At 40.5% G+C, this 14,511-nt stretch overlaps 1 protein-coding gene across 1 annotated transcript in view; it reads left to right on the top strand.

Moving 5' to 3' along the window:
- Positions 1-14,511, top strand: part of L (zinc finger protein Lobe) — a 604,581-nt gene that overhangs the window by 154,645 nt on the left and 435,425 nt on the right. The window lies entirely within an intron of this gene.

Below are 14,511 nucleotides of genomic sequence, written 5' to 3'. Positions count from 1 at the left end.
GGCCAGGTCTGGTGAATAGGCGGGATGGGGTAGCACCTTCCAGTTGCGTGTCTCCAAGTAGTTTTGCACCAGTCTTGACGTGTGCGATGGGGCGTTGTCGTGGAGGAAAATCAGCTTGTCATGTCTTTGTTGATAATCCGGCCTTTTGTCACACAGAGCACGGTGCAATTTGATCAGTTTTTGGTGGTAGCTGTGGGCAGTGACAATACAATACCCTGTTTATTCCACCAAACACACAGCATCGTCTTCCGGCCGAAGCGATTTGGTCTCGAGGAAGATGTGGATGGTTGGCCGGGATCAACCCACGATTTCTTGCGTTTAGGATTCTCGAAATATATCCACTTTTCATCGTCAGTCACAATCCGATGCAGGAAAGACTTTCTTTTTTGTCTGGCAAGCAAGATTTCAGATGTGTTTTGGCGTCTCTCCAGCTGCCGATCGGTCAATTCATGCGGCACCCATTTTCCGATCTTTTGAACCTTTCCCATGGCACGTAGACGCATGGAAGTGGCTGCTTGAGTAACACCCAATTGTTCGGCAAGAATCTTTTGCGTTTGGGTATCGTCCTCGTCCAAAAGAGCCTGCAATTGATGGTCCTCAACCTTCCTGGGCCGATTTTCACTCTTCTTATCGCTCAGGTCAAAATTGCCGTCTTTGAACCGACGAAACCAATCCCTGCACGTTGTTTCCGATACAGCACTGTCACCACAGGCCTCCACAAGCATTCGATGCGATTCGGCAGCCGATTTCTTCAAATGGAAGCAGAAAAGCAGAGGTTCCCGCATATGCTCTTTTTCTGGCACAAAACTAGACATGCTTACCACAGGAACACTGTCTGTTGTTGTCTGCACGTGCTGACGATGTGCACTGATTCGTGTTGGCAGATGTCCAACTCATACAAACATCAGGTATGGTGTGCCCATGGTAGCTTCATACGCTCACTAACGCTATCTATGAGCAAACAGCAGATTTAAGCTTATACACCTGTATTTTCTTTACTTACCTTGATTTATTTCCAAAACTTCTTCCATACATAAACTCAGTGTTTTGTTTCATGCTTAGTACACTTCAACATGTGCACCATTGGTGGCACGGCAACTGTCTAAATGATATTTTTACCTCAACCCATACGTTCTCTAGCATTTGTGGAGTCACATTGACGATTGAAGTAGGAATTCTCGAAGCTTTGTAACACACACTTTGTCCAAAACTCCACAGGAAAAAGTCGAACACGGTAAGGTCAGGTGACTGTTGTGTTGGTATTGGTATTGCTTTTTATCCACACGCCATGATTACCATATTACATTACTTGAAAAACTCAATATGCTGACCAAGGCAGAACATTTATTTTATTTTAAAACTTAAACTAAACGTAACGTTTCAACCTTCTTGCAAGGTCTTCTTCAGACCCTGTACCAAGTACAAATGAAACAAGGTACAAAACAGGAAGAATATATATACACAAAAATCACTCCCCCTCCAGACACAAGATTATTGGAAAGTTGTTTTCTCTGTAGAACATTCCAGCAGGTGGCCTTCCCTTGTCAGCTGTACTTTCACCTGACGGCGATTTGGAAAAACATTTCCTTTCATCTGGAAAGTGGTTGGACTCTTTATCTCACGCTATTTTTCTTTCTTTCTTCATTCCTCTTCCTTCTTCTCCCCTCTTTCGCTCTTGTCCTTTCCACTCTTTCTAACACCTTCTTCCATTCTTTATTTATCTTCAGTCACCAATTCCAGTTCAATGTGTCTTCTTCTCCTTTCTTCTCTATTTCCTTGCCCTCCTTCCATTTTCTCACTAGTACTGTCTTCTCCCTTCCTATCTGCTTAGCCTCACCCCACTCTATGTCATGTCCTGTTTCTCTCGTGTGTTTAAATATCGCATTTTTCTCTCTCTTAAGTCGTACATCATCCCTATGTTGTTTCAACCTGTCTTTCAGCCTCTCTTTCGTTTCTCCTATGTACACACTCTGACATTCTTTACATTTCACTTCGTAGATAATCCCTTCCTCTTGTCTGTTTTCCTTTTTCTTGTTTGCATTCGCTATTCTTAAGATGCTCCCACTATCGGGGAGGCTCTTAAAATTGGAGTTAATTTTATACGTTGTGTTTATATCTTAAGAGTACTGCAGGGGACCACTTTCGTTCACTTATACTCGTTCGAGTGTCCCACCCTCGCTTGAGCATTTACAGTGGAATATCATTTTAATGTAACAATAATCGTAGTGAAATATCGGCCTTGGCAGTTTCAGCCCATAATCTTTCATTTCATTTTCATGTATTACTGTGTATGTACATGCTAACATGGGTATGATTACTTTGTTCACATAAGTTTTAATTTCATTGCATCTTTGACCTCACGATCCATATTTGAAGGCCCATTATCACAGACAAATTATTGTTATACGTGTACAATTGGGCTTCGAGTGTATACCACTCGTTTTGCCGGTTCGAGTGTTATTCATAAGTTACACCATCTATGGCAAGTTAACGTTGTTTACAATTGAAACAACTAAAATATTCTTCCATACGTGTACAGTAAACGCTATAAAGCATGTATTTAAGCAACGCCATTGTTTTGTACCTAAAACCATTTAATGAGAAACATTATTCACCTCGATTGAATAGTTATCGTGCTTTAAAGATGTGAAGTGATGCATTGTTTACATCTCACGCGGCCGCCATTACAGCTACACTCGTGACCTAGAGCCAGTGGTGTGCGTCTACGCGTAAACAACGATAGTCTACATTCTACACGTAGACTATTTTATACACTTAGATTACGTAATCTATGTAAACAACATGTCGAAAGGTGATAACTTAGCAAAGGGCGCCGTGGAATTAGAAGAAAATGATACTGCGTATCAGTTGCTGATGTGTGAGAAGAAATTTTTCATACTCTTTCTTCCAAATTAGAACAATTTCTCACCAAGGAAGAGACCTAATATAGGAAATATTCTAGTGTTTTATGGGGAAAAGACCACTTTTGCCTCACGACTGCCATCTGTTGTTGTTTTTTGCATACTATTTATTTTCTTCCATAGTTGATAATAGAAGAGAAGAGAAATTTGTTGTAAATAGGATTCTTTTGATTTCGTTAGAAACCAATATAGTTGAAAATGTCACTGTCCTTTCATGAAACCCTTGAAAATTAATTTTAATGCACTTTAGATTGTCTACGTAGTCTATGTAAACTACAACCCGATGTAATCTACGCGTAGATTACGTGTAGACAACGCATGTAGATGTAAACTTATAGTCTACGGCACATCACTGCCTAGAGCTCGCTTCTGATTGGTTATGCTACGAAAAATGCTGCGGAAATGGAGTCGGTTCTATCCTTGAGATGCATCATGCATCCTTCATGCATGAAATATGCCATGGCATCTGAAATGCCATAAGATTTTTCACTTTAGACGGTAGCATTTTGGTCATGGCATAAATGTTAAGAAAAATGCTAAGGTCTAAAGCGGGACTTTTGCTGAACGATGTTCATGTTTTTGCTGATCATCAACTACAGAGCTTGGGATCTCTGGCAAACGTTGTTCGAGGAGGGTTGCGAGTTTTGCATGTGCGCGTGGTGGCTGGGGTAGTTGAAGACAGTTAATAGGCGGAAGGAATACCTTCTTCAGCCTGAATAATTAAACTGGGAGCGTAAGTCAAACTCCTTCCCTGTCTCCCTTCCTTTTCGCAGTGTGTTCGCAGCATGGTCTTCCGTAAGCGAAAGCTACGGAGATATTAAGGCCTTTTGGAATGATCGCTATGCGAGCAGAAGTGGGAGGTGACGCATCCAGTTTGCAGCTCACTTGATGGAATGCAGTCAACAGTGGCGTGCCCAAGGTGGGTTGATGGGTGTTCTACCCCCCCCCCCCAACTTTGGTTCTGCATTTCTACAAAAGCTATATCTTTAAATGCTGGCAAATATGACATAATATAAAATTGACTGCTAAAAAGTAAGACATCGAAAATCCTGGGCACGCCATTGGCAGTCAAGAATAAAATGCTTATTCTTTACCGGGCTTGGAAAGGAGTCAGAAAGATGCCGAATGTATTGTAGGGCTTCTCCTGCTGTTTGAATTACCTGGTAAGAGAGTCGCGGAACACTTTGTTCTGAATATAAATCGCTGCCATCAATATCGCGACATTCGCCGTGGCTCAATGTTACATCCAAATCCTTACAATGTTTCGCTAATTCTTCTCCAGTCATACCCTGTAGTTATGTACCTTTACGCGTTATGAATGTAAAATAAAATTATCATCTTACAGGTATTTTTAATATTTTGTATTTGCCGATGAGGATAAATACTTTATTTTTATTCTGTATGTCCTATCGCGAGGTCCCCTGATGCGCAGGGGAGTGCCAGAGTTGCCATCCCTTAAGACCGGCTCTGATACTGTGACAGTTAGTTATTTAGTTTATTTTTGTGCGAGCCATAGGCTGTACGCACTACATAGTTTTCATTTGTTTCTACAATATTTCGTTACATTTAGTTTTCTTTTAAGCTGTCTCTTACTTTGTCCCCTATATACACATTCTTCCCCTCCCCCAACAGTTCTTCTTCCAGTCTTTCTTCCTTCTTCCTCGCCCCAGTTCTCTTTTCCTGCACTCTCACCAAAAAACGCATACATTTATACATTTTGCTTTACACACACTTACACTATAAAGATAGCTCGTCTGGAGCATGATCAGTCATTTCGCTGCCTTCTCTAATAGCTTTCTTCCTCAGTTCTCTTACTTCTCCCAGGTATTTCCCCACTTGCTGCCCCGCTTCCTTTATCTTCATTCTGTCGTCCAGCACTTCTATCACTTCCCTCGCTGTTAAGTTTTTCAGAAACTTGTCCCTTACGTCACGTGTAGAAGGGCAGTTCAGTAGAATATCCTCGTCCGTCTCCTCCCCATCGCACAAAGAGCATATCGTTTCCCCTTCTTCGTTTCACTTTCTTAGTTGTTTCCATCCCCCTAATCTGAACCATGCCAGCGCGCCTCTTTCATTTTTTCCCACAACCTGGATATATTTAGCTTTCCCCCATTCTCTTACTCTTAGCTGTTTCCTGATTGAGGTCTTTGTTTGGCAGTCTGCTATTATTTCTTGTCTGTCTATGTCCAGTGGTTACATTGCTTCATGTGTGTGCTGTGTAGTCACGCATCACGTGACTGTGGTCTGAAGAAGAAAAGAGTTGATGGTGCACGTTCAGACCACGGCGAAGTCGAAGATTCACAAACAAACACCAAGTGGAGAAATCGCTCTTCTATGGCGGCCAGGGGAAGAGGAGGGAGGAATATTTAGCTCCATAACACAATGAAGCTTCTTCCAGTAGGTAAATGGAACCCAGTGAAATACGATGACTTTTCCATTTTCGCCGCCTCAATTTTTGCATTATTTTTCCCCATCTCTGAGTCGCGGAAAGCACATCTTGCATTCCAGCATCCCACAGGACCATCCCGCTCCTTCTGTCAACCTGTTCCTCTCCCGTCCTGCTTATTACTCCAGGTTTTCTTTTACTTCGGAATTGCGGGAAAATGATGCGCACTTCAGAAAAATATCAATACCGAAATTTCAGCTTTCAGTCTCTTATTCCCCCCCCCCCTCGTCTCCCCTGGTATGTTTTTCATTTCTTCCTCAACAAATCCCCAAGAAAGCGAAGCAAGCTGGGAGAGTACGGTTTTTCGGGATCCTACTCGTGGCTACAAGGGTTTTGCATTAAGAATGCTTAATCTCCCGCCCGTGGACTTCTTCCGCTTGAAAGCTTCATGAGCCCCAGCCTTCCCCGGATTAGTTGTAATTCGCGGGTCTTGCCGGGCCTTGTCGGGACACCGATTAGGTTGGTGCCTGATGAAACCTTTATGTGGGAGAAGGTAGGAACTTGCGGGGAAAGAAACGGTGTAAGACGGTTTATGTACGTACCACGGCGCTCGCAAGACTTGACTTCTCATCTCTTGGCTAACGTTCCGTGGAAACAAGGGTTGCCGGGGGACTGGGAAACCCCCCTCTGTACGCATGCCGAGAGTTGCCCGCGACAATGAGTTTCGGCAGAAGTGTGCAATCACCCTGCTTGAGCTGTGTGCATTTTAAAGCTAAGCTTCCACGCCGGTTTTCTTGTCACTTCCACTCACCTGGAAATCCTTGAAAACTTGCAAACCTTATGGAAATTGATCTACGTGGATGAATTCCACAAGGAAACCTGGACCAGTCAAGAAATGTTAAGGTGAGAGTAAACCTAAAAAATATTTTTCTAAAACTTCTCTCCTTTCAGAAAACCTCTGATTCTAAAAAAATAACATTTGTTTAGAATTCCCTGTAAAGCATTCAAGTGAATCTTTGTGTGTTTTTTTCACCTATTTTCGATGCGTCGTAAACTTTTGAGCGGTTTCGGTGTTGCCTTGTAATTAAGCGATCCCGAGTTCGATACCCGGTGGAGGCACATAGCGGTTCGGATCTCACTTTAAACTGTAGGTCTAGTCCCGATTAGCGTATATAAAAAAAAGAAAACTCAAGCATCGCAAACTTATTTTCTGCAACTCATCTACTCCACAGTGAAAATAAGCCACACAAAGAATCACGTGAATGCTCTGCAAGAATTTCTAAACAGATGTAACTTTTCAAAAGATCATTGAGGCTTTCCGAAAGGGAGAATTAAAAAAAAAAATTGGTCCTGCACATACCAAAGTTCCAGTAGCTACTTAAATACGCGTATAATTGATGTGTTCCCACGTAGTCAAATTGTTAGTATTCTCGCCTTTGGTGCACCTGGTGGAGGCATATAGTGGTTCGGTCCAGTCCCGATTAACCTTACTGTGCATAAAGTGGACATAAAACACCAACTCAATCAATCAATGAATCAATCAATCTTGCCTTTGGTGCGACTGGTCCCTGGTTCGATTCGCAGTGAGAGACTAAAATCTTTCCGTGTTGAATCATGCCTGTGAGGACAGTTGGGAAACTAGTTGAGAGGAAGAAACAGCGGGCTCCGATCTCGAAAGCCAGAAAACAGCGGCGATGGGACTCGATACGCTGACCAGGCATCACCCAACGAAGTACCCGCTAGAAAACCTTAGCTCTCAAAGGTCTGTTGCGTCACATAGTTTTAATGTAGCATATTGTAAACATTGATTTCTCACATATTTAAAATCAGGTACTTTAATGTAACAAGTGCAACAGATATAAAAAACAAACATTTAAAAGAATGTTATGTTTTTTGACACTGAACTCATTTCCAAGAATGAAACATAAGCTCGCTACAATCTTAACATCGAACTGACCTATAGAGATTTATTTACGAGTCTCTCTGTACTTATGTAGTTCGAAAACTCTGTAGTTTCCTCCGTCGCACATTGAAGTTCGGCATAACCGTCTAGGTTCCATCGACGATTACGTCACTTGAATTATATTGAAGGACGCGAACTCCATCTTCATGCATCTGCATCGTTATTGGATATCCTAACTGCAGTTATTACCAAAACATTGAATTTCCTTTACAGGCAAGATCCACGGATTCTTGTAAGGTGTCGCTTACAGCCTCCTTCGGTTTACACTCGAGTCACCTCTGTTCTTTAGCTGCGGAATAGGCTGTGTGCCCTCATCGTTCCGAGAGAGGACAGACACTTTGCTATGCATATCACTTCATCCTTCGTCGGCTCCAGCCTCTGGAGCTGTAATTACGCTTCTTGCATGTGACTGGGGTGCGGAATTTATCTAATTATTTTCCAATGAGGCAGCCGAGTCGGGGATACCCAATGTTTTCTCCAAGATCCCCCGGGTAAGGCGTGTGGCTGGAATTTGCAATGCAAAACGTCTTCTCGTCAAGCAGCCTTCCCTCCTTCCGTGTCCCCTCCACACCCTCGCAATGGTCTCCCGAAGACCTCAGAGTCACAACCTTGTCTTTCTTCCTCGTCCTTTCCACTCGCGCTCATCTACGGCGCAGTGATACAGGCTCCTGTAATTGAAAAAGGTTCTGTTCGGTATCAGATGTGCATATGGGTAGCTCATCTCATCTCATCTGTAATCTTGGGTGTTTCCTTTACATATTGAAGTTTCGGCAAGATTTGTTTCCATACCTTCTTATTTCATTTGACCTTTTATCGTGTCTTCTTTTCTTCATTGTTTTGGCACAGTTATTCATTTTGCACAACTGTCGTGCAAAGTGAGCTCATGACGTATCTATGGAATATGATTGACTTATATGTTGAACTAGGTTAGGTAGACCTGATCTACTTTTAATTTCCTTTTTTTAAGAGGGATACAGAGAGAAAGAGAGAGAGAGTTGGTCAGATGGTCCCAGTACAGTGCTTGATTTTTGTTGCTTAATTTGCTCGTTTCCACACCCACTTTTTTCCCCCGATATTTAAACTGAAATTTTACTTAATTTAGTCGTGACATTTTGTGAGTACTTCTTAACGGATCCCGTTGTCCTATATTATGTATAGTAGGATTACTATGATGTTGTTGATTCCAGAATTTTATGCTTTTCTTATCATAACATCATTAGCGTTTCCTGATCTGTGACAATATGGTGTTTTTATATCGCGCTGTATCGAACTAGTTCCGAAACTCATAATGTTTTGCAACATCGTAAATGTCGTTTCCTAAGTTACACGTACAGTTGATCTAACCAATGAAGAAAGCACAACTATTCACAGATTAAGTCGTATCATATTTATTCACACGTTGAAAACTCTTCTCCTAGATGCCGGTGAACTTCCACTAGAAGTAGAAGCCATACCTGGCTTAATTCTGCGACATTGCAGCTTGTATCTCGTTTGTAGGCTCAGTGACAGTTTGTCACCTGATGCTGCAAAGAATGCTCCTCCTACTTACCGCTTCCCGTGCTTCTGCGCATGGTCAGGAGGCTACAGCGCAGGTCATTGCGCAGCTTCCAATGACGCTGCAGAGAAAGCCCCTACCATTTAATTTTCTGCGCATGTCAGTTAGCAAGAAATGTATAATGTGTACGGCTTGACATTTAGTATAAATTGACAACTGACAAAAACTCGAAGCTGGAATTTGATGTTTACCGGTTTACAACGCCAACTTGTTTTCAAGAAACTAACATAGCGAAACTTAGATTGAATTTTAAAGTAGTTTTCCAATCAGTGAACGAGATATAAACACTTCGTAATGCGCTCTATAATACCTATCGATGTGAATATCAAAGTAAAGTGAAACCCCAATTTAGACCAACGTATACGACGAACTACAAAAAAAAGAAGAAAAAAACTAAATTGGAGGATTTTGCGTAGTGTGCTGTGATGTTTTAGGTTGGAATATCGTGTGACATCTCGGTAACGCAGAGTGGACAAAAAAAAAGAAAAAAAAACGATTTAGCGAACCATTGGTGTTCCAAATTAAGTGCAAAAATCAAAAGGATGGAAACTCTGAAAGTCTCCCTTTTTTATCTTCTGTGGCAGTCTGTCACCCAACCCTTTTCTTTTACCTTTCCCCCCTGCGCGAAGTATGTACATTTCCTTTTAAAAGAAAAAAACAGTTCACCCAACCCCCAGCTCATCGAACGTCTGGGAGAATGAAGGGGAGGGGAGAAGAAGGGAGAATGAAGCTGGAGGGAGGCGTTCATTTGAATTAAAACTTTCCTTTGTGTTTGTGAAGGCTGGCGAGGAAAGAAAGCTCCAAGTAGTTCCGGTCTCTGTAAAGAACTTGAATGTGATTCGCGTAATGGGGAAAGAACCAGGCGAAATGAGCAGGTTATGGCTTATGTCGATATGGATCATATAGGAAGAGGTACACTGTGTGGATGTTTGTCGGTGCATTTCAGCGACCCCCTGCGTATACATACACGTACAGTCAGCGGCAATGAAAATGGGACAAACAGATCCTGGAATACTCGCTTCCCTCAAGACGTTATGTGTGTTGCCTGACTCTACGGCGGTGGGAGAAGTCGCCATTGAAAATTTAATATTGAAATCCACTTGTCACCGTAGAGTTATACATCCCATACTGTACGTACATGTATACATACTGTATACCCATGAACGTGTCTTCCCTTTGTTAAACTTTCCTCGAATATGACGTAAAGTGGATTAGTCAAATTGTACATATGTTAAGCTCCCATTCACTTTAAACAGTCAACATTACGGGACTTCCCGATGGCGTAGTGGTAACGTCGTTGCCTTGTAATCAAGGGATTCAGGGATCGATTCTCGGTGGAGACTCATTTTCGGATCCCACTTTAAACTGTAGGTCCAGTCCAGATTAGCGTATCTGTGTAAAAAAAACCTCAACGATACACATCAAAATTGTGTTTCTAAAATTTTCCATAAAAAAATCGAAAAAAAATCGAAATTTCAGTGCATATATTTGACACATAAAGTACATCATGCAGTGAGTGATGCGTAACTGTACTTTTTTTTTGTCGAAAACATTTCTCCCAAGTAGCATTCTCTGGCATTATGTATGTGTGTGCGTGTGCGTGTGTGTAAAACCTCCAGAAGGCCAGTTCTGAGAGCAACTTTGTGAAGTCCGCTTATCTGTAAGGTGAGCGTTCCCGCAAGCTCATTCATTTTTCTTGTTACATATTGGTCCACGTGGTTTGGCTCCTTTTTATTTACATAACCTGTTTCTCCCCCTTAGCCCTATCTCTTGTTTATTTGCTTCCCTTGACTTTTATTGATTGTCCTCAACATTAACCTTCCTGACTTAGTGGAATAATTTAATCGCACCTTGCTTACAAATAATTTCTTCTAGTTACTACAAGCAACTCACGTGGGACCCATTCACCACGGTTTTTTCTGTGAGTGCGAAAAGTTTGTGCAAGGCTGTTTGCCACGTTCAGGCCATTCATAATTTATAATGCTAGGAGTAGTGTTATGTTTCGATCTGGTAGGATACCACAGTAGCGTGTGCAAGTATTTTACAGGGCAATATAACATATATTCAATCTCTCTTACCCTCTCTCGTACAGACATTTGAGATCCGCAGTGGTCCTGACTGCTACGCGGGAGGTACTGGTTCGATTCCCGGAGTGGATGATTTCAAGTTAGCACTTTTCCTGCAATGTTCCTGTCTAAAATAAATGAATCATATTAGTGTGACGTCACATTTAGTCGAAACAAGGCCGTCGTGCAGTGATTCCCTGTGCGATATCATTGGATCTTCCATTTTTTAAAAAGGTTTTAAGTCATAGAAATCCCAACCCTATTATCGTCTTTGCACTTCCTATTATTTGACGAACTACATATTAGTTGTCTAGTTTCATTACGACGTATAGCTACGTTCGGGAAATTTCTAGGTTTTTCTGTATAAAATAATCTTGTATTGCGAGTTGAGCGCATAGGTACTCTAAAGTGCAAATTCCTCAACAAGTGTATTGCAGCGGATTTTGCCATTCACAATTTTGTATAAATAACTGAAATCATTCTGCAAACGTATATTCTTGTATCTTAAATATATTTTGGCATTAGGTACATTTGTTCATATGAATGAGTTCTCTGCTCTATATACTAGGAATACACAATCATGTATTCATTAATAAATTCTGCTCTATGTACTGGGGATACATAATCATGTACTTATTAGTGAATTCTGCTGTATATACAAGGGATACATAATCATGTATTCATTAATGAATTCTGCTCTATATATTGGGGATACATAATAATGTATTCATTAATGAATTCTGCTCTATATGCTAGGGGTATATAATCATGTATTTATTAATTAATTCTGCTGTATATACTAGGAATATATAATCATGTATTTATTAATGAATTCTGCTGTATATACTAGAGATACATAATCATGTATTCATTAATGAATTCTGCTCTATATATTGGGGATACATAATCATGTATTTATTAATTAATTCTGCTCTATATGCTAGGGATACATAATCATGTATTCATTAATGAATTCTGCTCTATATACTAGGGATACATAATCATGTATTTATTAATGAATTCTGCTCTATATACTAGGGATACATAATCATGTATTCATTAATGAATTCTGCTCTATATACTAGGGATACATAATCATGTATTCATTAATGAATTCTGCTCTATATACTAGGGATACATAATCATGTATTTATTAATGAATTCTGCTCTATATACTAGGGATACATAATCATGTATTCATTAATGAATTCTGCTCTATATACTAGGGATACATAATCATGTATTTATTAATGAATTCTGCTCTATATACTAGGGATACATAATCATGTATTCATTAATGAATTTTGCTCTATATACTGGGGATACATAATCATGTATTCATTAATGAATTCTGCTGTATATATTGGGAATACATAATCATACGCTCCTGTTGGATGTTTGCGATGGCTTTTAGACAAACACACACAAGACTGATACCAGCATGGATGGTCATCATTTCGCGCATCATAATCTCTTTGCATTGCGGATCGATCGGACACAATGTTTACTTAAGCGATAGGAATCAGCTGAGTTCCATTTCGCAGTGGAATAGAACTTTATGTGCCCCGTCATAGCGTGCATATTGCATGGGGACACTGGGATGCACCTGTCGAATATTTATTGGGTTTTCTCCATTCTCTTCCTTCATCGCGTGGGAATTCCTCCAGGGCGATTGGAGACTCTGGCTCACTCTTAGAAATATTTCCTGTTTTCGCCTCTTTGGCGAACACTGGCTGGGAGCCATTAAAGCTGCATAGATTCTATCTGGTATCTCCTACCTATCAGAAAATGCTAATGAGCTTTGGAGATTGAATGGCGTAGCTTCTACCGTGCTTACATTGAGGGGCGCCGTCTGAATTTTTTTTCAAGTCGTTGGGTGTAACATCACTGTTGCCAGCTCTCTAATCTCTTGAAGCTAGATCTGTTGGAGTGACGAATTACTCCAGGAAGTTTTCTAGCCGCAAATCTAACCCGTATGGTTGAGATAGACTTTAGCCTAGAAATTTTTGTAGGGGTGTCAAGGCCATTTCTGAATCGTGAATAGTAGCAAAAATAACAATAGTGATAATTATTATTATCATGCTTATGATTATTGGCATAAAGTAATACATTGATTATTATTATCTTATTATTATATCCTTGGGGCTCATCCACCAGATGAGTGAATGTCCAACACAACTGTTTATTTTTATTTTATTAGGTTTTTTTTTTACATTTCATGCAGTTAGTATACTGAAATGCTTAGTTAATCTGTGTTAATAACTTTTTCGTACCTCGTTCGAGAGAAAGCTTAAAAGTGAGGATGAAATTTTACTCATAGTGTTTATGTAGTGTGGCCGCTCATATAAAACTATTTTTGGAATCTTGAAAACTGAGAGACCATTTATTCATTTAAGTGGTAGTATGTGAAAACGTACACTAAAGTGTAAATCACCAATCCTGAGACCTTCTGTAAACACACCGTCTCACCGATTCGATGTATCACTGAACACGGAGACCTTCCCGCACGCATAGAACTCGCCATGTTGAAAGTGGCACTACTTCCTTGCTGTTCACATGATAATTTTTAGAAAATAACCAATGTTATAAAATATCATTATGTACACAAATCTCTACTCTTATTGAAAGTTACAGTGCATATTCCTACAAAATGTTCACACTTATCTTGCCTTGCCATGTCACCAAGTTATTTTACGAAGTGCACTATATTTGGCGGAACAAAAATCGTTATTAGGATGCTTAACAAAGTTTCCAACCGCAAGAAATTACGAACTTTCTTTGTCTTGTTTTGATCATCAACTTACAGCATTGCATATGGCTGTTTATGTCCATTATATATTTTATTTACATAAGATGCAATTTACATAAAATCTACAAACAAATTTCAAATACACTCCTATCTATATCAAACCTTAGAAATATACATTATCATGAAAGAAGCCAAATTTATGGGAAATGATTACTGGTGCAAATAGTTAATCATAAAGGTGAAGCAATAAGTACAAAAGAAAGAGCATTGGGTTTAAAGTGAGACGTCATGTGCGGCAGCGTATCCGATACTACAAATTGGCCGTTGTTTTACCTAACGTAATGAATCCTGTAACAGCGCTGGATTTTCGTGTGGATTATTTTACTTCTATGAGTTTGCAATGCTTTCTGCATGCAGGTGGTTTTGTTTACAGAAGGTCTTAGGGTTGGTGATTTGAACTTTAGTTCCTGTATTTTACAGTCAATATAAAATATATGTAAAAAAAAATACACGTTGGCACCATGCTTCAATATGTGTGATAAGATGAGAGCGGGGATCAGAACATGTTTCCTTAGTAATCCATTTATTTTAACTGGTTCCAAGTCACTTTTGCTACTATACTTTGTCCCGGAGATCTCTGGAGCAAGCGAACAAGAAACAAGTCTCTGCGCAAGTAGTGACACCAGACGGCTCCACCGATGAGCACGTGAGAGGAAGTGCGTAGAGGGGGGAAGCAACTGCAGTCACAGCCTTCGCAAGAGCGTGTACTTCTTCGCTCTGCCCACTCGATCCGCCCCCCCCCCTTTCTCTGCCGATATGCGCGGCCTTACTTCAGAGATAACCGAAACCGAGCATAGTTGCACCATGGTTAGGT

This window comes from Lepisma saccharinum, chromosome 17, assembly GCF_977018435.1.
Source record: "Lepisma saccharinum chromosome 17, izLepSacc3.1, whole genome shotgun sequence".
Lineage (NCBI taxonomy): Eukaryota > Metazoa > Arthropoda > Insecta > Zygentoma > Lepismatidae > Lepisma > Lepisma saccharinum.
Note: the sequence above shows the minus strand (reverse complement) of the source record. Positions and strands in the feature narration are given on the sequence as shown.